The sequence below is a fragment of the Amphiprion ocellaris genome, chromosome 8, assembly GCF_022539595.1.
Source record: "Amphiprion ocellaris isolate individual 3 ecotype Okinawa chromosome 8, ASM2253959v1, whole genome shotgun sequence".
In the NCBI taxonomy this organism is placed as follows: domain Eukaryota; kingdom Metazoa; phylum Chordata; class Actinopteri; family Pomacentridae; genus Amphiprion; species Amphiprion ocellaris.
Genome location: NC_072773.1, coordinates 37484292 through 37506491, shown reverse-complemented (window position 1 = coordinate 37506491; position 22200 = coordinate 37484292). Strand labels below are relative to the sequence as shown.

The window sequence follows — 22200 nt, the reverse complement described above, 5'->3', positions numbered from 1 at the left end:
TAATCATTGCATCCCGTCCTCTACGTTCCTCATGAACCTTTCCTTCTTTCTTCCTTCCCTTCTTGCTGCTCAGAGTTTGAACAGCTTTGTTTTTTCCCTTTGACACGTTGGCTCCAGAAAACGAGGGGAGGGGTGGAAGGAGGAAAAGTAACGGAGGGGTGGAAGGAGAGGAAGAGTTGAGCCAAAACAGAGGGAAATGACAGTTAGTTTGGTCAGGGCAGCCCATTACTTAGAACGCTCTAATCTTCCTCTACTTGGCCAACTACCTGCAACCTCAAACAGGACAGACGGAGACAGAAGCTGCAGCAATGATTTCATTATATCTGTGGACTAACTTGTATATTTGACCCAATTTAGTGCCATAAATAGAATAAACTACCAGGTTCTGCTTGAAATAGGAGTAGTGTTTCCATGAGTTTCAGTTTTTAAATAGATTCAAAGCAGAACCAGGCAGGAAGTACTGGACTTATTTTATAATCTTGCAGAGTTTACAGACTAATGCAGAAGGAGGAAAACATCCTTAGAAAAGCTGCAAATTGTTGTTTGATGCCTTCATAAGCCTCCTGTGGGCCAGCTGGACATCTTGAGCTGATGTGCCGCTCCAAAGCACAACAGGTTTTTCTATCTTTAGCTGAGGCTGGCATCACATGAGAAAAAAAACTCTGTCCAGATTTATTCAAGGATATATAGATTCCAGATTGGACTTTGTTGTAGTTGGACCGTTTTCAGTGTGTGTTGGTTCTCTGTGATTTGGGGTTGTGTTAATGACGGACCCCGTGGTGATGAGGTGATTTAACACGTTGCCGTGGTAACCCAGAATCACACCTCATGTTGGCATCAGGTGGTGTTTGTGTGTCTTTGTGAGAACCAGAGTTTTAACCATCAGAGTGAGGACATTTTCAGATGATTTAAAGTGTTGTTTGAGGGTAAAGACTTAGTTTTACGCTTATGGTTAGAATTAGGTTTAGTTTGGGGTAAAGACAGTTTAGATAAATGACGAGGGAAGACATTCTGTTAATGAATGTCCTCATAAAGATAGCCATACAGTCAGTGTTTGTGAGTCAGACTGCTTTGTGTCTGGAATAAATCTGGACCCAGTTGTTCTTCCATAGTCCTGCCATTCAGCTGTTGCTAAAAAGTCTTTGTTCTCCCGTGAGGATTTGTACACGGTCTTTAAATTTTAGAGGCATTAAATCCTAAACATGTTCAAATGTTCGGCCTCAGAGCCAAACTCACATTATGACCAGCAGCAGAACTCCTTTTGTTTGCGTGAGAAGCCGAAACAGAAAACTAGCAGTTTTCCTGAACATATTTCAGTAGAAGTTATTGGTGAAAGGTTTGAAGATTATTCAGCCAGTACTCATTCTACTTTCCTGGAAATCCTAAATCTCATCAAACAAGATACTCATAAGCACTGTTCCCTCTAAGCTGCGCGCGTGCGCAGTTGCGCACTGCTGACACGGTCTCCGCGCACAGAAAATCTGCGCTGCGCACAAAAAAAAAAATCCAACCTAAATTGTAAATAAAATAAACACGTAACAATTCATTCTGTGCTATTTTTCAATGTGAGTCGGTGAGTGACCGGTGACTGGCTGCTGCAGCCAATGATGCGATTCACATACGTATTTACCATAGACTGTATATAATGGTATTTACGCAGCTAATCAACGTCAGGCGTCCTTATGTGCAGCCACCGTTTTTCTCATAGATATGAATGAGTAGATAGGACACGCCCCTTTGAGCTGCGGCTACAGCGAGGCTAAGCTAGTGGGGGCAAAGTTTCAGTGCATTCCGTTGATGTAGACGGCGTGAAAACGGAAACAAGAAGTATGCCGGCTCACTGTGCACCATACAATTACACACTGTGTTGTACGATTGAGACAAGGAAACTTGGAATTATTTTTCATAGGTAAGAATAGTTTTTGGCTCTTTTTTCATTATGAAATCTTGTTGAGAGCTTCCAGTCTATGAGAGCTAACTAGTTAGCCACTAGCAAAATGCTAAGGCGAGCTAGCAGCTTGACAACCAAATACCAGACGATTAATAGTAGCTGTAGTATAGTTGTACAAGCAGTAGTAGTAATACTAAAAGTACAAGCAGCAGTAGTAGTATAAACAGCAGTTAGAGTCGTAGAAGTAGTATCAGCATTTGTAATAGTATTACAAGTTGTAGTAGCAGTGCCAGTATCAGCAGCAGTAGTGTGTACTACCACTACTACTAGTAGTAGTCACATTGCTATTACTACCACCAATACTACCAATAGTAGTTATAAAGAATAACTCATGTATATCCAGATTACCATCTATGTTCTTCCTCCAAACCCATTTTATGATTGGGATTACAGGCAGTTCTTTAGGACTGCTCTCAAATAATTGAAATGTTACTAAACAAGGTTATACTTATCAAATTAAATAGCTCTGGTCTCCAGTATATTGGCGAATTCGGTTCTTTGTACTTAATTTATTAGCATGATTTCTTTTTAATATGTTGTGTACAGACTTAATTACTTCTCTGTCTACTTTTCTTATTCCATGTAGGTTTCCCAGAGACTATGGGTTGAGGAGGAATTGGAAGTTTGTCAGCTTAGACCTGGTGTCATTCCATCAGTGTTAAACTTCCCGGCTCATCTTGGAAGAGTATGTGCCAGAAAGACCACGACCAAGCAGCCCTGAGATCTTAGACAGCGTCTCCCTGAGGTGGGTGTCGACGGTGTTCACAGTCAGGTCTGTAGAGGGGGGAGGCCGCCACCCACCTCCCCGCCTACTCTCCGCCCTGACTCCACCCAGACTCCGCCTTGGCTGCACCCATGTGGTCACTTTATTAACTATGATGCCAAAGGGATGATGAAATTACTTTTTTTTATCTGATCTATAGCTCAGTGAGTTAAGGATTTGCCTGTAGAGCTGCAGGTCGCTGGTTCAAGACCAGACCCTTCTTAAATTTTATGAAAATCCTGACAAAGACAAACAAAGAAAAATGCCAGTGGTGGGTCTTGAACCTGCAACCTTCCACTTGGTAGTCCCTCTTCTTATCCCCTGAGCTACTCGCTCAGATACTAAATCTTCTTTTTTTTTTTACACATTTATCATCTATTTTTTTCTCCGTTTTTGAGTTTTTTTTAACTTGAGTCTCGACTCGACCCTTTTTCTCAGGAGGTTGGACTTCAGCCTTTGTGCTGGAGGGTTGAACCCTCAGTTCCAAGACTTTCAAAGCCTCCACACCTCCCGAGTCCTCAGGACCTGAGCTTTCACACAGTCTGAGGGCTGAAATTTCCTAAGTCCCACAGTAGTTCTCTGTTAGATTGAACTTCCAGACAGTCCAAGGACTGATATCTTCTAAGTTCCTGAGTACTTCTCTGTTAGTTTGAACCTTCAGACAGTCTGAGGACTGAAATCTTAAAAGTTCTTGAGTAGTTCTCTGTTAGTTTGAACCTTCAGACAGTCTGAGGACTGAAATTTTATAAGTTTCTCAGTACTTCTCTGTTAGTTTGAACTTTCTGGTTAGCAGAAGCCTTAAAACTTGTGACCATGAGTCTTGATTTCACGTTTAGATCATCCACCTGAGTTCTTCTCAGACCTTCACCTGTGGGTTCTTTAGAAATCCTCAACAAACTTTGATTCTCTTCACTGAACAGTAAAGTTTGTGGAGATCAGAAGGTAACATTAGTTTGATCAATGCCTTCAACTACTAGTAGACTTTATCTGGAAAGCAGTTTTCTGAAATGAGTTCTTAGTAAATCTATCCACAATCAAACCAAGAACATAGAAAGAGGAAATGTTTGAAGAAACAACTTGATGTTTTCGTTTCAGACTAGAAAACGCTTTAAGATCTTTATCTGTTTTTGCTCTTTTTGATCGTTTTATTGTCTCTTCTGTTTAATTTGATCTTCTAAAGTCTAACTGGTGTCTTTTGAAATGCTTCGTCTTTAGTTTGATTCTTCTTAAACGTTTAGTTTTGCTCTTTTCTCACCTTTTATTCTTTTCTAATGTCTGATTTCGATTTCCGAATGTTTTGTCTTTTTAATGTTTAATTGTTTTTTCAAATGTTTTATCGGCTTGTTTGAGTTTCTTTTTCTTTCCCAATATTTAATGTTTCGATTAAATCTTTAAGGTTTTTCTTTTTAAATGTTTTACCACCTTTTAATGATTAATTTTCTTTTTAAATGCTTCATTGTATTTTCTGTGTAATTCCTATTTGAAGTTTTATTGTCTTTAAGATGTAATTTTCTAATTAAACATTTAATTTTTTAATTAAGTGTTTTGTCTTTTTTTGGGCCTTTTTCAGCTTTTTATTGGATAGGCATAGTGAGAGACAGACAGAAAACGGGGGAGAAGAGTCAAGGGAAGACATGCAGCAAAGGGCCGCCAGCGGGAATTGAACCCTGGCCGCTGCGTCGGGGACCAGCCCCTGTACATGGGTCACCCGCTTAACCCGTGGAGCTATACGGCTGCCCATGTTTTGTCTTTTTAAAGGTTTAATAATCTAATTAAATGTTTTGCAGTTTTTAAAATGTCTAATATTCTTCTTGTTTAACTTTATTTTTTAAATGTTTAATTCTGGAAAATATTTTATCTGTAATTTTTAATATTTGTATTTTAAAAATTTTGTTTAATTTCATAATGACATGTATTGTATGTTGTTGAATGATCTCATTCAATATTTTGTCTGTTTAATAGAGTTAAACATTAAATACAATTAAATTATATTAAACAGACAAAATATTGAATGAGATCATTCAACAACATACAATACATGTCATTATGAAATTAAACCAAATTTTTAAAATACAAATATTAAAAATTATATACAGAATGTGTCTGACCAGAAACCTCTAAAGACTCACTACAGCCAAGATAAAGACACAACTCAGGTGCACCAAATCCACTAATCACTGCACACATTAGCACCATGTGCTAACTGTGGCTAAAGAACCACATTTACCAAGACAACTATCCAGTACAAAGCCCTAAAACACACCAAGAAACACATTAAAGACGATTTTACTGCTGGAAGCTGCAAGCCAACACCCTAAAGAACAAACTAAAGCAATGGAGCCAAACCCGATTCAGTGGTGAAGAGAAGCAGAGGAAATGTTTGTCTGCAGCTAAATAAAGCAGGAAGACACTGAGCTGCTCAGGTGTTCCTGATAACACCAAGCAGCCACCTGGACAGCCAATAGGAACACAGCTTTCTGGAAGTCCAGAGGGCTGGCTTAGTGAAGGAAATTTAGTTTAAAGTTGAAGCAGAAAGTTAACAAAGAAAGTTGAAAACCACCTTCTGATCCCTGAAATCTCTGAGTTTTCACACAAAGAACGCCTGAACATGTCAAACTGGTTCCATAGTAGAACCATCATTGTAAAAACGTCATAGTATGGTGTGTTGCTCAAAAAACATTAGGACCCAGCTGTCAGGGGACAAACATGTAAGAAACACGAGAACAGAGAGAACCCAACCAGTAGGTCACAGTTTATCATCATCTAATCATCTCCTGAAGTCCATATGGTGAGAGACATCAGTATCTGGTTGTTAATTTACCAGAGGATGCTTATAATCATGCTGATGTGGTCTGTACTCTACAGTATTTTAGTGACTCAATAAATGCCTAAGTTGTTTTTTTTTAAATGCTTTTTAGTTTTTAATTAACATTTAACAGCCTATATGTAATCAATAAATGGCCTTTGCCTATCTTAAGAAAAATTCACTCAGAACTCTGATATGTTAACAGTACTAAATAAATCAATAAATACATGCATACACACATAAATAAGTTAATACATTAACTGTGTTAAGATTTAGATTTTAAAAAAAGTTGTTTATGTTTTTGCAGAATCCAGTATTGCTCACTGGTTGGTCATTACATTTTGTTAGTTTGATTTCACTGTTTAAAATGATGCCACCTCTTTTCAGACAGAACCTGTGATAATAAAACAATACAAAATTTTTAGTTCCGTGTTAATAAAGCACTTAAAGCTTTAAGTATGGCTAAATGCTTTTTTCAAAATTAAATACATCACTCCTTAGGTGGTAGTGGCCCCAAGTTCAGTAAAGTTGGAAAGATATTCACAGATTCAGACTTCCAGCATCAATAACTCATTAGATATAGGTTGTCAAAACATAAACGGTGCCTCTTTCCCATTGTTGCAAGGCAGACAATGTGCTACAAGCCCAGTTTTATCAAAAGTAGCTGTCTTTCAAGCTACAGGAATAACATTGGTGTCTATGGAGTGAACAGGGTCCGTCTGCAATTTGCAAAACTGCTGCAACAGTAAAGAGAGACAAATATTCAATAACTTCACTCTTATACATTGTAGTGTCACTAAAATCACTGCAGCCTTCAACTGGCTCCTGTTGACAAAGTGTTTTAACATAAATGTAAATGCTGTAATTTGATTCTTTTAATGAACCATGTAACTTGAATGGATGTGATGCTGGTGTGACCACAGTGCACACGTCTGATGTTGTTCACAGTGGTCCAAGGGACGCTCAGGGAGTTTGTGTGTTTGCTCACACTCAGGAAAAATTACAGGGAACATTGCTCACAAGTCTGCAGTTTATTCCCTTCTACACGTCCAGCTGATTTCGCTTTATGTCACCCTGATACTACCACTAATACTACCACTAATACTACCACTAATACTGCATGCTGCTCTTATAAGCAGTGTTTTTGGCCTGAGGAGTTTCCAGGAGATGTAGACACAAAGATTGGTAGCACAGTTCCTTTAATTCTGGACCTGTTTGTTGTTGACGGTGGCAGAACTTTGTCTTTCTGCAGGAGTGTTTGGAGTTGTACAGTTATTAAGGTAAATCCTACATAATGATGAGAACTTTCTGATTACAGATTCCTTTGTTCTGTTTAGTTCACCAAAAACCAGCAGCTAATTTTAATGATCTTGGTCTTATTCAGCTTCTACTGAGAACCTGCTCAGAGAAGCCACTTGGTGAGGAGTTGTTGAAATAAGAGCATGGGTTCAGTTGTTTCAGGATTTGATGACTGAAAATTTACTTTAAACCACAAAGCAGCTGCTTCCACTTTGTCTCATTAGACCTTCTGACATGAATGTGTTTGAGTAGTACAAGATTAAATCATCTGTATACATGAAGGAAGACTGGACAGGAACATCAGCAACACTTCCTTGGAGATCAGATTGATAACCAAAGGTTCATAGTTTCCCAGTTATGATCTAGTGTTGTAATGTAAAATCTGAACTATGCTGTTAGAACCCAGCTGACCCTAGATAAGAGAAACCAGCTGCTCTTGGGGAGGTAAACCAACATATTGCTTAGTGACAGAACTAACAGCTGACAGGTTGTTGGGTGTTGCTAAGTCATAGAACCAATTAAAACTAAACAAAGACTAACAGAGCTGTAGAAATTAACTAAAACAAAATAAGAAAACTCCCTGAGTGAAGCTTAAAGATACCACAGCAACACTCACGTCTAACAAGAGAAACTAACAGATGATGCCTCAGAAAGCCCATGAGTCATCGTTTCTCAGTGAAGAAAACAGAAAACTAAAGACACGAGGCATTAAGGGGAATCTCAGCCACCAGGTCTGGAGTCGGCTGCAGATTTAAACCTGCTGTGGTGATCTCTGCCGTCTGATTGGAGGAGGGAACAGGTGGTGGACCAATCAGGACGGATCAGTTAGAAGGAGGAGGGCTGGAGAGCAGGTCAGGAGCTCCAGGACAATCATCCCTGATGTCAGACAGCTGGCGCTCCTCAACCAGCTGGAATCAAGTCCAAGCTAACATCTCCCCACAAAGGATCCCCCACAACCAGAGGGCATCCAGGAACCAGGGGCCACAACCAGAGGGCATCCAGGAACCAGGGGCCACAAACACTGAATCACTGAATCCTCATGTCGTCCTGCGGGTCAAAATTAACCCGTTTTAAAATTTGAAAATGTGGAAAAAAAAATTTTTTTTTTACAGTGAGACTTCTGATGTCCACATTTTCAACATTTTGGGAAATCTTTGAACATTTTTTTGGTGGAAAACAAGAAATGTTAAAAATATTTCTTAAGAACATTCACATAAAAATCAAACAAAATCCAGTGAATTTTGCTGCATTTGGGTTGATTTTTATGTGAATGTTCTTAAAGAAAATACTAGAAGTTTTACTGATATATATGGAATCACTTTAGATATTTTTAGGATTTTTTTTAAAGATTTTTACTCATTTTTTGAAAATATTTACAAGATTTTTTCTTTTCAAATTTGGGCTATTTTTAAGGAATTATTGGAATTTTCTTCCTGAAGGTTTTGCAAATTTTCTGAAATTTGGGGATTTTTTTGCTGAATGTGGGAATTTTTTTCAGACAAGGGAACTATATTTTTTGGTGCCTGTAAATGAGGACAACAGGAGGGTTAAAACGGTCACCTGGGGATGACTGGATAAACCTGGTGGAAATCAGTTTTCAACCACTGAGGCTCATCTAAAAAACTCTGGTTCCATTGCTTTGAAAACCTCCTGCTTGGTCGTACATTTGAACAAACATTTTGCTGCATTTTTGAGCATCGAATTGAGTGTTTTTGTCGCTGCATTAGTGTTACATCTGATCATACCGAGGACCGTCCATGTTACCTGGCTGGGACATGGTTGCCTAGGAAACCGTACCAAAACAAAGACACAAGTCTGTACCAAGAAAATGAAAAAGTTGGCATGAGAAAAGCATCTTTATTTTAAATGAATATCTTTATGAGACTTCCAGTGCTGCTCCTTCATCATAATCCCTGTTTTTAGTCTCTGACTTAAATAACTTTCCAGGTGCTTTATGGGTGGCCTCTGACAGACTATCGTTCTAACTGCAGATACACAAAGAGATGAAACCCAAATCTAATGTTAGAGCAACTATTTTATATCATCCCAGCTCCTGCACCTCTCCTCATACCATCATTTATTCATCCATTCATCCCGTCTCTCCTCTTCCCTCTAACTATCCTCAATTACTGCTTGACAGAGGGGATTTCTGACCCTCCAGACAGAACACCTGACAAATATGTACCTGGGAGCGACGTGTTTGCGTGTGCAGCTGTTTTACGTCTAAAAGCAAAGCCCCGTTTGTGGTGAAGCTGGAAGTACCTGTACAGGTGTGTGTCGCTCTGCATGTCTGCCAGTGAATGGCTGCATTTTTTCATGCCTTACCTGGAGAAAGTGAAGCTTTACACACTCGCTGAGCGTTTAAGGTTTGATGACAGTTTGTTTTGTGGAAGGAATCAAAGACAAGCAGAGGTTTCTTCATGGATCGCTGTTGTTTTACACATGCATGAGAAAAATGTATCAACAGAAAATTAAATCAGAAGATAGAACAGCTAGATGCAGTTATTGTTTGTTAAAGAAATATCCTGTTAGAGGTCATGAGGAGCTGGAATCTATCCAGGCTGATACTGGGTCACCAGGTTAGCACACAGATAATACAAAGAGACAAACATGCATGTTCACACTCACACCTACAGCCCGTTTAGAGTCACCAATCATCTACCGTACATGTGTTCTGAGTACGGAGGCAGCCAGACCACCCAAAGCCTCAGAGAGAACACCAGGCCCAACGCTAACCTTCAAAGCAGCTTCCAGTCCACCAACGTCTTCCTGAGAAATGGTTGAAAATAAAACGGAGCAGAAACTGGGTTTAAGCTGATTTGATTTAACGTGACGGATCCCTCTGCCCACTGAGATGCAGCAGGTAGTGTCAGATTGTGTGTTTGCTGCAGTAAATTTGACTCACAACCATCCTACATCTGCATTTAGCTTTTATTTATCTTTAATAAAAGTAAAAAAGAGTGAAAGGTTGGTCTGATTTAGACCGTGCAGTGATTTATTATTGCTGCATGTGTACTAGTAGAGAGACAAACATGATTAAATCTCATAAAAAAAGACACTAAAAAGGGTCTAAGTGAGGCGGTTAAACACAGAGTGATCTAACCCACAAAACAATATCAACTGAGTTTGATATAAATTCTGTAATAATTTATGGTCTAGATTTTAGTGGTCGAACCCACAACCCAAATACAGTGTTACAGTGAATGTTAGATCATTCTGGAAAACACAAAACTTTGAACCCATTTTTCTCAAAAACTACAGAAAGTGTGTCAGACCACTCTGCTTCCAAACTCTTCAAGTAAAGAAACTTTCTCTGTTTGAACAAATATTTGATGGAAAAAGGAACTAAAAGCCCCTAATAAGGTAAGGTAAAAAACCCAGAAACCTCCTGCAGTGAAATGCTTGAAGATAGATAGATAGATAGATAGATAGACAGACAGACAGACAGACAGACAGATAGATGCATTTCCATATAGTGTTTTCTGTTAACCCTACCTACTGCAGCAGGTAGCGTCACACAGTGTGTACTGTACATGCGTGTGTACTGTACATGCGTGTGTACTGTACATGCGTGTGGTGTGTGTGAATCTCCGTTCCATATTGTGACAGGTAGAATCACATGTGTGAGTCGCCGCTGCTGCTGTTCTCCTGAAATCTGTTCAGTGCTGAGCTGCTCTCAGATTCCCCTCAGGGCTCCATGAGCGCTCTCACACACTAATAACTGCACAATCTAGTGTTTCAGCAGCCCCTGGAGAGGTGTGTGTGTGTGTGTGTGTGTGTGTGTGTGTGTGTGTGTGTGTGTGTGTGTGTGTGTGTGTGTGTGTGTGTGTGTGTGTGTGTGTGTGTGTGTGTGTGTGTGTTTTTAATCCTGGATGGTGCTGAGAGCAGCCTGTCTGCTTGGATCAGTGCCCATCAGGATCAGGAATCATCTCGTTGGGTCTGCTCAGCGCCATCACGTCTCTTTAATGAGGCAGCACTGCAGCATGTGTGTGTCTGTGTGTGTGTGTGTGTGTGTGTGTGTGTGTGTCTTATCTGCTTACTTTTCAGCAAAAATGTCTTCTCAAATCCAAGTCTTTCTAAATCCAGATGTTTTAAGGACAGTTTGCTGATGTGAGGGGGAATATCTTTGAGATAATGCTACACATTTCAGATCCACTAATCCACTGAACCCGCTGTTTTCAGAGCTGCTTTACTCTCATCTTAGAAAATGTGGAGTCAGAAATTAGCCATTGTTGTGGTTAAAAGAGCTCCTGAAAGATTCCTGCTTTTCTTCAATAACTACTGACCTACAGCGCTGCTAACTTTTCCAAATGTTGATGTCTTCAACAGGAAATGGCTGCAGAATCTTGTTAAATTTGCTGAAATTTTGTCTATTAGAAAACAACTTCAATTTACACATTAAAGGACACATTAGAAGCTGGTTGGAGGCATGCAGACATCCCAGGAACATGGTGAAGACAGAACACTAGAACATGGCTGATTATGTGACATACAGGATCTTGTGGGCATTTTTTAAAAGCTCTAGATGTAGGTCTGAGTGCATGTCTGTGTGCGGTCTGAGCTTTAAAGAGCATCTTTTAGTAGGTGATTTCCCTGCTTTCTGTCTTTTATCTGTCCTCGCTGTGATCTGAGTCGAATTCTCTCCAAAATAGCAACAGCAGAAGTTTGATTAAAGCTCAGAATTACAGGGTCCTCTGCAGAACATTCAGTTCACAACCAGCCGATACCTGCATCCGCAAAATGTTTAACTCTCATGTACCTTTGATTTAAGAAAAGAGTGTTTGGTGGGTCTGATTTTGCAGGAATTCCTTATCTGCTGATCAGCCAACTAGAATAATTATGACTGGATTTGTTCTGTAAACGTGACAAAACAACAACATGAACAAACTCAGACAAAATTACATTAAAAATGGTCTAAGTAAAGAGAAACCAAGGAATATTTGATGGAAACTTTAGGTTTAAATCTTAGCTAATGCACTCTTATCTTCATTTTTTTGTTTTTGTCTGAAGCTAGTAGAAGCAGGAATTCATTATCTGCTGATAATTATCACTGAATTTATACTGTAAGACAACAAACCAGCAGCATGATCAAAACTCAGACAAAATTGCATTGAAAATGATCCAAGTAAGAGAAATTATGTTTTTAGGGAATATTTGATGGCAAATTTAAGTCAAAATCTTAGTTAACACACTCCTTGCTTCACTTTTTTGCTTGTTATCCACAACTAGTAGAAGCAGGAATTCACACAAAAACTCAGGCAAAATCACATCAAAAATGGTCTAAGTAAAGAGAAACTAAGGAATATTTGATGAAAATTTTAGGTTACAGTCTTAGCTAATGTATTTCTTTCTTCACTTGCTTTGTTTTTGGTCGGCTTTTAGTAGAAGCAGCATTTTCTGCTGATCAGCCAACTAGATTAATTATTCCTAAATCTGTACCATAAGAGTGACAAACAGCAACACAATCTCAACTTAAACCTCCAGTTGTCCTCATTAACCGGCACAAAAAAAATATTGTTTCCTTGTCTAAAAAAAATCCAAAAATTCAGCAAAAAATCCCCCAAATTTCTGAAAATTTGCAAAACCTTCAGGAAGAAAATTCCAATAATTCCTTAAAAGTTTCCCTTAAAAGTTTTATTTATAAAAAAATCCCCCAAATTTGGCAAGAAAATTTTATTTTCAAAAAATGTGTAAAAATCTTCCAAAAAAAATCCTAAAAGTATCTAAAGTGATTCTATATATATCAGTAAAACTTCTCATATTTTATTTAAGAACATTCACATAAAAATCAACCAAAATCCAGCGAAATTTGCTGGATTTTGGTTGATTTTTATGTGAATGTTCTTAAGTAACATTTTTAACATTTCATTTTTTCCACCAAAAAATGTTCAAAGATTTCCCAAAAATGTTGAAAATGTGGACATCAGAAGTTTCACTGTGAAAATATATTTTTTCCACATTTTCAAACTTTAGAAAGGGTCAATTTTGACCCGCAGAACGACACGAGGGTTACAAATACAGAACGAAAATGTCTAAAAATTAAACAGCTATCAAAGAGAAAAAAATGCACATCTTCGGTTCTGATCTTAGTTACTGCATTCCTTCCTTCACCTTTTCTGTTGTCTGTCTGCTGCTGGTACAAGCAGGAATTCATTATCTGCTGATCAGCCCACTGGGTTTAATAGTGGTGGGAACTGGTACAGCATTCCACAGAGTGTGTAAATGTATATTAGTGTGAAAAAGACAAAGCCGGGGTCGTGCCAGCTGCTGTAATCCACTCAGTGACCTTCACAACCTCCGGTGTGTGAAAATGTGTCACTAAAGCCCTGCTTGGGTCTGGAGGTGGTCTTATCCAGCCGGTGACCCTCTGAACCAGCCGGCCTGTCACCACAGTGGGTCCCTACATGCCCCTATAACGCCCTCCTGACACACCCACACCCCTCGTCCTCCATCCCTTCAGCCGGCTGTGATCACATCAAAGTGAAACAGGGAGGATTACAGGTTTCTGAAAGACCCCTGACTGTAACTCCCCCTCCCTGTTTCTACTCCAGCCCAGTAATCCCAGCAGTGTCAGGAGGTGAGGTGACCGTGTCAAAGACGCTTAGAATACAGTTATATATGATATTGGAGAGCCAGATAGCCTGAATAGAAAGATTAGCGGAGACTAAATGACCAATCTTAGTTGTCTTTTCTTCTGTTTTCACTTTTTCAAGCTGCAGCTGCAACAGAAATCTCACCAAAGCCCTAAAGCTGACCAATCCAACCTTCATTTCACACTTCATTTCAATCTGGACCCAACCCTAACCTGGACAGGTTCTCTTTTATTTCATTAACAGTTATCTGGGTCAAGTTTCTGGATAGTTTCAGTCTGGGTGTATGCAGGTCCAGTCAGTGTTAATATTCTATTTTCCTCACCTGAACCCTCGTGTCGTCCTGTGGGTCAGATTGATCCATTTTAAAGTTTGAAAATGTAGAGGGAAAATATTTTCACAGTGAATCTTCTGATGTCCACATTTTCAACATTTTTGGGAAATCTTTGAACATTTTTGGTGGAAAAAAGAAATGTTAAAAATATTTCTTAAGAACATTCACAAAAAAATCAACCAAAATCCAGCGAATTTTGCTGCATTTTGGTTGATTTTTATGTGAATGTTCATAAAGAAAATATCAGAAGTTTTACTGATATATATGGAATCACTTTAGATATTTTTAGGATTATTTTGGAAGATTTTTACTCATTTTTGAAAATATTTACAAGAATTTTCTTGCCAAATTTGGGTGTTTTTTTTTTTAAATAAAACTTTTAAGGGAAACTTTTAAGGAATTATAGGAATTTTCTTCTTGAAGGTTTTGCAAATTTTCAGAAATTTGTGGAATTTTTTTGCTGAATTTTTGGATTTTTTTCAGACAAGGAAACTATATTTTTTGGTGCCATAAATGAAGACAACAGGAGGGTTAATATATAAATTACTCAGGTGCTTTTGGATGAGTACATTTTTTTTCTATTTATTTAGATTTAAAACCACAAAGTGTTTTCCCAAAGAGAGACTGCTGTGACTTGATTTCAGTTTCTTCTGAAAAATCTCTGCAAATTTGGATATTTTTCTTTTTCTGTGTACATAATGGTGAAAAAATGAGTCTAAACAATAATTATATCTGACTTTAAACCTAGAAACAGTTTCTAGGTTTCCGAAAACATTAAAGTGACAAATAAATTCTAAATTGTACAGAGAGAATGACTGGGAAGCATTGAAGTGATAGTTTTTGTGGACAGAATGTGGACAATTAGCCATGGAAACTCATTTCATCTGCATTTAATCACATTCTGGTTGCTACTAAGATCTTGGAAATCGAGAGCTTCACCTTCTGGCTCAGCTCTCTCTTCATTGTTCATCTTCAATCCCTGATGCGCTGCAATAGTAGCTACTAAAAAATAAACTCACCACACAGCTGGCAGACTGCTTTCTGATGCTAATGATCCACTTAGAGCTGCTATTTGTTTTATGTCGGGTCAGTATTAAACCCACGGAGCCTCACAGAGAAAACCAAACAGTCCTGGTTATGGTTCTGATTTTACGAGCCTGGCATACAGGCCTCATATTCCTGCATCTGTGGAGCAAATGTTAACAGAACAAACCCTGCTGACAGGTGTCACGGCACCCCGACGTCAGATTCATTTCATGGTTGTGGTGGCCTGCTGTAAACATTCGTCATCTGAATCCATTGTTCCTCCATTTGCTTTTGAAGAATCTGCATCTGTCCCCCAGGATCTTCAAAACATTCCTCACCAGGGTGCAGCTTCGATGGAAAGCTTCTACTGATTCATATCAGTCATCCAGATAATGTGAAGGAGATGCTGAGGAGACGATGTATGAATGGGTGTACAGCAGATCAGATGGAAGTAATAAGAACTCAACGGACAAAGACAACAGCCGACGCCAAAAAGATCCACATGTCCAGAGCCACCGTCCCTAAATATCCCCGCAGAAATCACTATCCAGACATCAGAACTTAAGGCAGGTCTTTTCATCCGTCCATCCATCCATCCATCCATCCATCCGTCCATCCATCCATCCATCTTCTTCCACTTGTCCTGGGTGAAGTTGTGGTGCTAATAGTCTAAGCAGGGCACTAAGCATCGCTTTTCCTTTCAAAGTTTTCAAGTTCCTCATGGGGGATCCAAGGTGTTCACAGGCCAGATGAGATACGTAGCGCTTCCAGTGAGTTTTGATTGTATCCTGGGGTGTCCTCCCAGTTGGATGTGTCCAAAACCTGCCTGGTCAAACCACGTCAACTGTCTCCTTTTAGTGAGAAGAAGCAGCGACTCTACTTGGAACTTCTTCTGGATGTCTGAGCTCCTCACCGTGTCTCTAACGCTACGTTTCCACAGGGGTGTTTCTTTACATTCCTACCACTGGATACTTAACAGCCATACAACTAGATGATTCACTGCTGCTCTTTTACTGGAATCAAAACAGGATTCACCCTCAAACGTTGACTGCATCTGATTGGATGACGATTTCAAACTGGACCTACATGGCGGCCAACTTGGACAGGTTTGCTTTTGGGTTTCCAAAAACATCTGAGCCAAGAAATGAGTTCTAAGTTTTACAGAGAGAATGAACAGGAAGCATTGAAGTGATGGTTTTTGTGGACAGCATGTGGACAATGAGTCATAGAAACTCATTTCATCTACATTTATCCACAACCACATTCTGGTCACTACTAAGATCATAAAAATTGAGAGCTTCACCTTCTGGCTCAGCTTTCTCAATGCTCTCATTCCTGCTGATGCTACGCTAATGTATCTGTCCATATCACACTCAAGAAGAAGATCCCAATCTACTTCAGCGTCTTTGCTTGAGGCAGCAGACAACCTTCATCTCAGACTTGGAGGTGGTAACTCAGTCAACAGAGACCATATCTTCTGCAGAAGTCAGATGAACACCTTCAGCCATTCGTTGACCAGTCTGGTGGAGGGATTTCAACTCTAGGGCAACACACCAAGAACATCCAAAGTTCCCAAAAGCCATGTTCCAATGCCGACCCAAGACGTCACTGCCTTGGACCAAACATGGAACAGCTCTGAAAATAAACGTCAGAAACCTTCAAACCTGGACTTAGCTCTCCAACAGTAGCTAGCAGAAAGCAAGTCAGAGACTGGAAAACAGCTAGACGTGTGCATCTGGTGAAAATATTGTTAAAATTATGGCTTAGATTCAATGTTTTGCTCAGAGATTCTCTTCCAACAACAACTCTCAGCTTCCACAACTCTCCTGTGAATAGGAGCAGATTTTAGAGTCAACATGACGTCATTAACCTCCAGCACTGATGTTTTCCTTTCATTCTGGATGCTTTGTTTAGAAATAATAATTCATTGCTGTATTAATATTAGTACAATTTGCACACAGCGGGAATGCTTCATGTCACTAAATCATCTAAATACCTGATAGTTTGGTCCTCATTGTTGGAAGCCAGACTCCAGCTGGAATGTATTTTTGTTTGAAGCAGAAGAAGCTAACTGAGCTTCTCTGAGCAGAAACACTGAGGAAACGAGGAAAAACTATTTAGTATTTCAGATATCCTGTAGAATAAATAAGTGCATATTCATGTAATGGAACAACAAGTTGTGTTTGTGCAGGACTGATGTAATCCAGAGTGTGTATCGGTGTTTGTGCATTATACATACTGTTCTAAGCATTATATAACACTAAGTGGCTGCACGGTAAACTTAATCATCTTACCAGACCTTTGGGTCTATTTCAGTAATCTTTAGAAAAAGAAAATGTTTTTGTGTCACAAAAATGCACTGAGCTTCTTTAAAAAATGACACATTTTTTTTAGATTAGTAGATGTTTCCTGTGTTTAATCAGGTCCAGCATTAATGGGATTCTTGGACTTTTTCTATTTTTCTATCTAGAATGAAAATAATACAATCTCGTCATAAATCATTAAAAGTTTGAAAAGAAAGTCTGTTAAATTGAATGACTTGATCACAAATACAAGTGCATCACTTCAATATTTACATATTTGCCGTTGCCTACATACATCTTCAGCAGTAATTAGTGGAACCATGTGATCATGAAACATGCGACAAGATACACCAACGTCATTCCATCAAGTTATGAAACTAAACCCACTTAAGCTCATTTGGTCAAACACAGGTCACTTTATGTTCAGGGTTGGTATTGTATATTATAGGATGTCTATTTCTGGCCATAGGGGAGGCTTCTATGTGGGAGACTCTGTCCTAACTGATTCCACCCCAATCTAAAGATCATTTCGGTTCAGCGACTCACAATTAAAACAAAGATCCACTGAGATGCTATTAGGAAGCTGAGCCCTCATCAGTTTCAATAGCGCCAAGGTTTGAGCTGAAACAAAAGCTTTTGTTGGGATCACAGAGCTCCCTGTAGAGACATCAGACTGGTTTATGACAGACGGGTCAGCAGGAGGCTGAAAACAGACATCCAGCTTTAACTGGGCACTCGTTTAAAGCACTGCAGATGAGTTCACAATGTGTTTAAAGCTGCAAGAAAACTTTACACATACTTTAGAGAACCCCCGATGTGAAACCTCTGACCTGGTGAGAGGGTTTCTAGGTGAGTCGGGTTGCCAGGCGAAGGAACACACCAGCTACTGGAATGAAGGCTAAAGGAGCGGGACAAATAGGAAATAAACACACAACACAACTGATGACTCCTTAAGATTTTACTGGCACTACAGAACTCTGCTAGTTTAGGTTTTATGAGGAAAATCCAGCGTTGCTGTTGAGATAAAACTCATGTTCTGGAGTTTGCTCATTAAAGGCTTCCTCTGTGAGTGGAGTCACAGTCTACATCAAGGGTGTCCAACATGAGGCCCGTGGGCCAAAAGCGGTCCTCCAGAGGGTCCAGTCCAGCCCTCAAAGTGTAAAAATTCCAGAGAAGACATTAACTGCAGATTGTAAATTAGTAAAACTATAAATTTAAAATCATTTCTAGACCATGACAAGTTGTTTTGATCATAAAGTAAAATACAGTTCATTGTTCTTTGGTCATTTTGTGTCTCATTTTTGGAATGTTTTGTCTGTTTTTGTTGTTTTTTGTCTTTTTGTGTCAGATTTTTGGCGTTTGTCTCATGTTTTTGTCGTTTTGTGTTTCCTTTTTGTCTCGCTTCTGTTTTTTGTCTTATTTTAATTATTTTGTGTTTTGCTTTATTTGTTGTTTGTTTATTTTTTGTTGTTTTGTTTCTCACTTTTGTCATTTTTTGTGTTGTTTGTGTCATTTGTGTGATTTTTTTGCCTCATTTTTGCCGTTTGTCCATTTTTTTGTCGCTTTGGAATTTTTTTGTGTAATTTTTTGTCTCTTTTTTTGTTTTGTTTCGTGTAATTTATCTAATTTTTTTTATTTTGTGTCTGGTTTTTCTAATATTTTGTCTTGTTTTTGTTGGGTTTTTTTTGACTGACTGTTGTCATATTGATCCTCCAGTAAATCCTCCATGGTTCAGTTCCAGATGACTAAATGTTGTGTTCCTTTGTAGACACTCTGTGATCTGGAAGTTGTAATGTGGAAATGATAAATTGAGGCTGAATGTTGATGAAACTGAAACCTGAACTAGAATGAGTTTGACTCCCCTGGTCTATATGGTCAGCAAACAAAGGTTTAGATTATGGGATGGCCTGGCAGAAACTGCACTGTAAAACTCACACTATGTGTTTGGCTGAGCTACAACCATGGAAGACAGTTTGTACACCTTTAAATCTCACTAATGAATGAAGGAGTCTGTATGTGTGTCCGTCTGTTCTTCATCTTTCTCAACAACCATCCATCTGATCTACTTCAAACTTCGTAGGCATGTTGTTGTGGGCATATGGAAGTGTAGCGTCGAGTTTAAAGTAATTTGGATGAGCATTTTGAGAAACATTAAGGGCAAAACTGTCACAGCAGAAGGTTTTAACTAAGACATCTGCAGTGGCTCGTCGTCGCTAAGTTCACAACAGCTCCGCCGATGCAACTCAACCTAAATTGAAACTGTATGAAAACGCATTGATACCCAATGGGAAGGTGTTCTGGGGGACATCTGTAGTATCTATCAGCTGTCCATTTTGTCCCTGTGATGATTATGTGGAAGAGTTTTGTTTGTGTTTTGTCACATGGCGATGTAACCACATTTATCTGGTTGAAATGAGGTCTTTGACATTCAGACAATCACCCAGTTTGTGTGGATGGCAGAACAAATCAGCTGAACATTTGCTGACACCTTATTTCTTCTGTTCCAAATGACGGAAATCACTGAGTCACACTCTAAACCGCAATCAACCAGTTCCACAGAGGCATGTTAGGAAAGGGCACCATGTTCTAATCTAGACTTAGACTTTATTGTCCCCATGGGGTAATTGTGTTCCACCATTCTGCTTGATTTACATGAACAGGACAGAACAAAAACAAAACAAAAACACCGTTCAACATGTAAGTGTAGTTCTCGCTCTGGTCAGGACACCTTAGCCTTTTGTTAAGGGTTGCTATAATAGATGGAATCAGGCTTCTGGGGGTGTGTGTTCAACGGGTGTGTTTATTTCTTGTTCTATTATGTTTGCTATTGGTGCGATGACCCTGTTGTTTAATTCTGTGAGGTTTGGTGTGGGAAGATCGGTTATTTTGGAGGCTGTGGTGGTTATGAGTTTGGTTTTGTTTGTAACAGAGAGCATGTTGTAGAAGCAGGTGGAGGATGGACTGGAGGATGGACTGGATGATGGACTGGAGGATGGACTGGATGATGGACTGGAGGATGGACTGGATGATGGACTGGAAGATGGACTCGATGATGGACTGGAGGATGGACTGGATGATGGACTGGAGGACGGACTGGATGATGGACTGGAGGATGGACTGGATGATGGACTGGAGGATGGACTGGAGGATGGACTGGATGATGGACTGGAGGATAGACTGGAGGATGGACTGGATGATGGACTGGAGGATAGACTGGAGGATGGACTGGATGATGGACTGGAGGATGCTTTGATGCAGCAACAGAAGGAGATGAGGAGCAACATGAAGTCCTTTCAGTTTGCGGATTGCTGAGAGTCTCTGGTGGCTTCTTTTCTGGATGTCCGTGGTGTTCCACTACTTCCACTGCTTGGTTATTGATGAGGATGGGCTGTTGGAGATAGAGGGGGACCAATGGTCAGTTCCTTTGTGTGACGACCCTCCAGCTCGCCACCGGGTGCGCCTGATCAGGAGCTGAGTGTCGCCACCTGACCGAGCCACATTTGCAATCAGTGGCTCAGCAGTACTTAATCGCTCTCCTTTTCCAGTCGGGGGCTCTCGCTGACAGGAGCGTTGTGTCCGGGGAGCTCCAGTTCCTCATAGAGATCTGGCTGAGTTGGGCCTGGGCAGCCGTGGCACAGTATTTTGTTGGGCAATAAAAGCTTTGTTTTTGCATCATACAGTGGTGGTCTCAGCATCTTTGTTGCAACTGAGGAGCCGAGTTGTAACACTTTGTCCTGGACAGAGTTATTGTCTGTAAGCAGTGATAGTACGGTGGTATCATCTAGAGATATATGGTAGTGGGTGATGGGCTCATTGGTGTAGAGGAAGGGGCTACCTAAATCTGTGTTGTTGTTTCTGGAAGTGTGTGTCGCCTTAGAAGATGCTGTAGAAGGTTTGTAGTTTACTTCTGGAAAACTTTAAGTGAGTGTTTGGGACGTTCTGAGCAGAATGCATCATGCTGATACTGAAAAGGATGAATGGACGCTTTCATACTTTTTTCCTCGTGAAAACTTATCATCAAAGGAATCAATTGGAGCTGAATTGAAGCTGACCACAGCAATAAATAAATAAATAAAAATCACAAGCTTTTACAGCCATCAAGTCTCCTGGTAAGCGTGTTCTACTCAAAATGTTTTGGCTAAATTATTTCTCCTCAAAGTTTTATATAACTGATAAAAACTAATTTACAAGGTGCTTTGGAGTCAAAGCAGATATCACAAGTAAACAAGAAACCAAGCAAAAAAATCACAAGATTGAATAAATCAAATAGGTCCAACAAATAACAACTGTTAAGAATAAGTCATATGATCAAAGCGAGTCTTTAGAGGAGATTTATTTTCCAACGTTAGTTCTCCAGGCAAAAGGTTCCTGTGGCACCTGAACAGCAAAAGCCCGGAAACCTTTAGTTTTACGTCAAAACTCTCAGGATACACGCAAGAGTCTGACCATTCAAGGCTTTAAAAACAGCACTAAGATCCTAGAATTAACTGTAAAACTCACCGGTGAAGGGCAGCCAGAATTGGGATAGTATGGTTGACTCATTTTGTACATTTTGAAGATGTTTTGTTTGCTGATTCCAAACTAAAGTGCACTGCAAAGGTCAGTTTTAGAGGAGAATAAAGCATGAATGTCTTTTTTGTAAGTCAGCAGAGGAGAAGACAAAGCAAGGCGGCACAAGTTTGGTCATCTGAGCATCAGAAGACAACTCAGAGTCAAGAATAACAGCCAGGCCTGATTATGAACATTACTAGATCAGGTATCCAGACCAGAGAGGAGATTTAGAGTCACTATATTGCAGGAAACTCTTGGATATCCAGTTTTTAAGTTCAGCAGACATAACGTGAGGTATCAGTCTTCAACTCAAATGTCTTTTCATACATGTGTGTTCAGGCTAGGCGTCATGAATGGCTGACCCACGCTTCAACTCTGACGATGATGTAAACCCTCATGTGCTGTAAATGTAAGCCAATTAGCCTCCTACTGTAGCTACAGTAGCTTATCAGCCTACATGGTGTTTTCATCAGCATTAGTCATCCTCAGGTATCTGGAAATCTTGCTTTCTTCATGTGTGTTTGTAGTGATTTCTATCCAAACTGCTCCACTGTCAGCATGCTTCAGGACACTAAAT

The 22200-nt window shown here is 39.6% G+C and overlaps 1 protein-coding gene across 2 annotated transcripts in view; it reads left to right on the top strand.

Moving 5' to 3' along the window:
* The window catches only part of sema3b (sema domain, immunoglobulin domain (Ig), short basic domain, secreted, (semaphorin) 3B), a 125097-nt gene that overhangs the window by 48135 nt on the left and 54762 nt on the right, over positions 1 to 22200 (top strand). Inside the window, exon 2 of one of the 2 annotated variants that reach the window (XM_055012799.1) lies at positions 2538 to 2696. The exons of the other annotated variant lie outside the window; for it this stretch is intronic. The gene's annotated coding sequence lies outside the window, so the exon portion shown is untranslated. The remainder of the gene's footprint in view (positions 1 to 2537; positions 2697 to 22200) is intronic. 2 annotated transcript variants of the gene reach the window in all.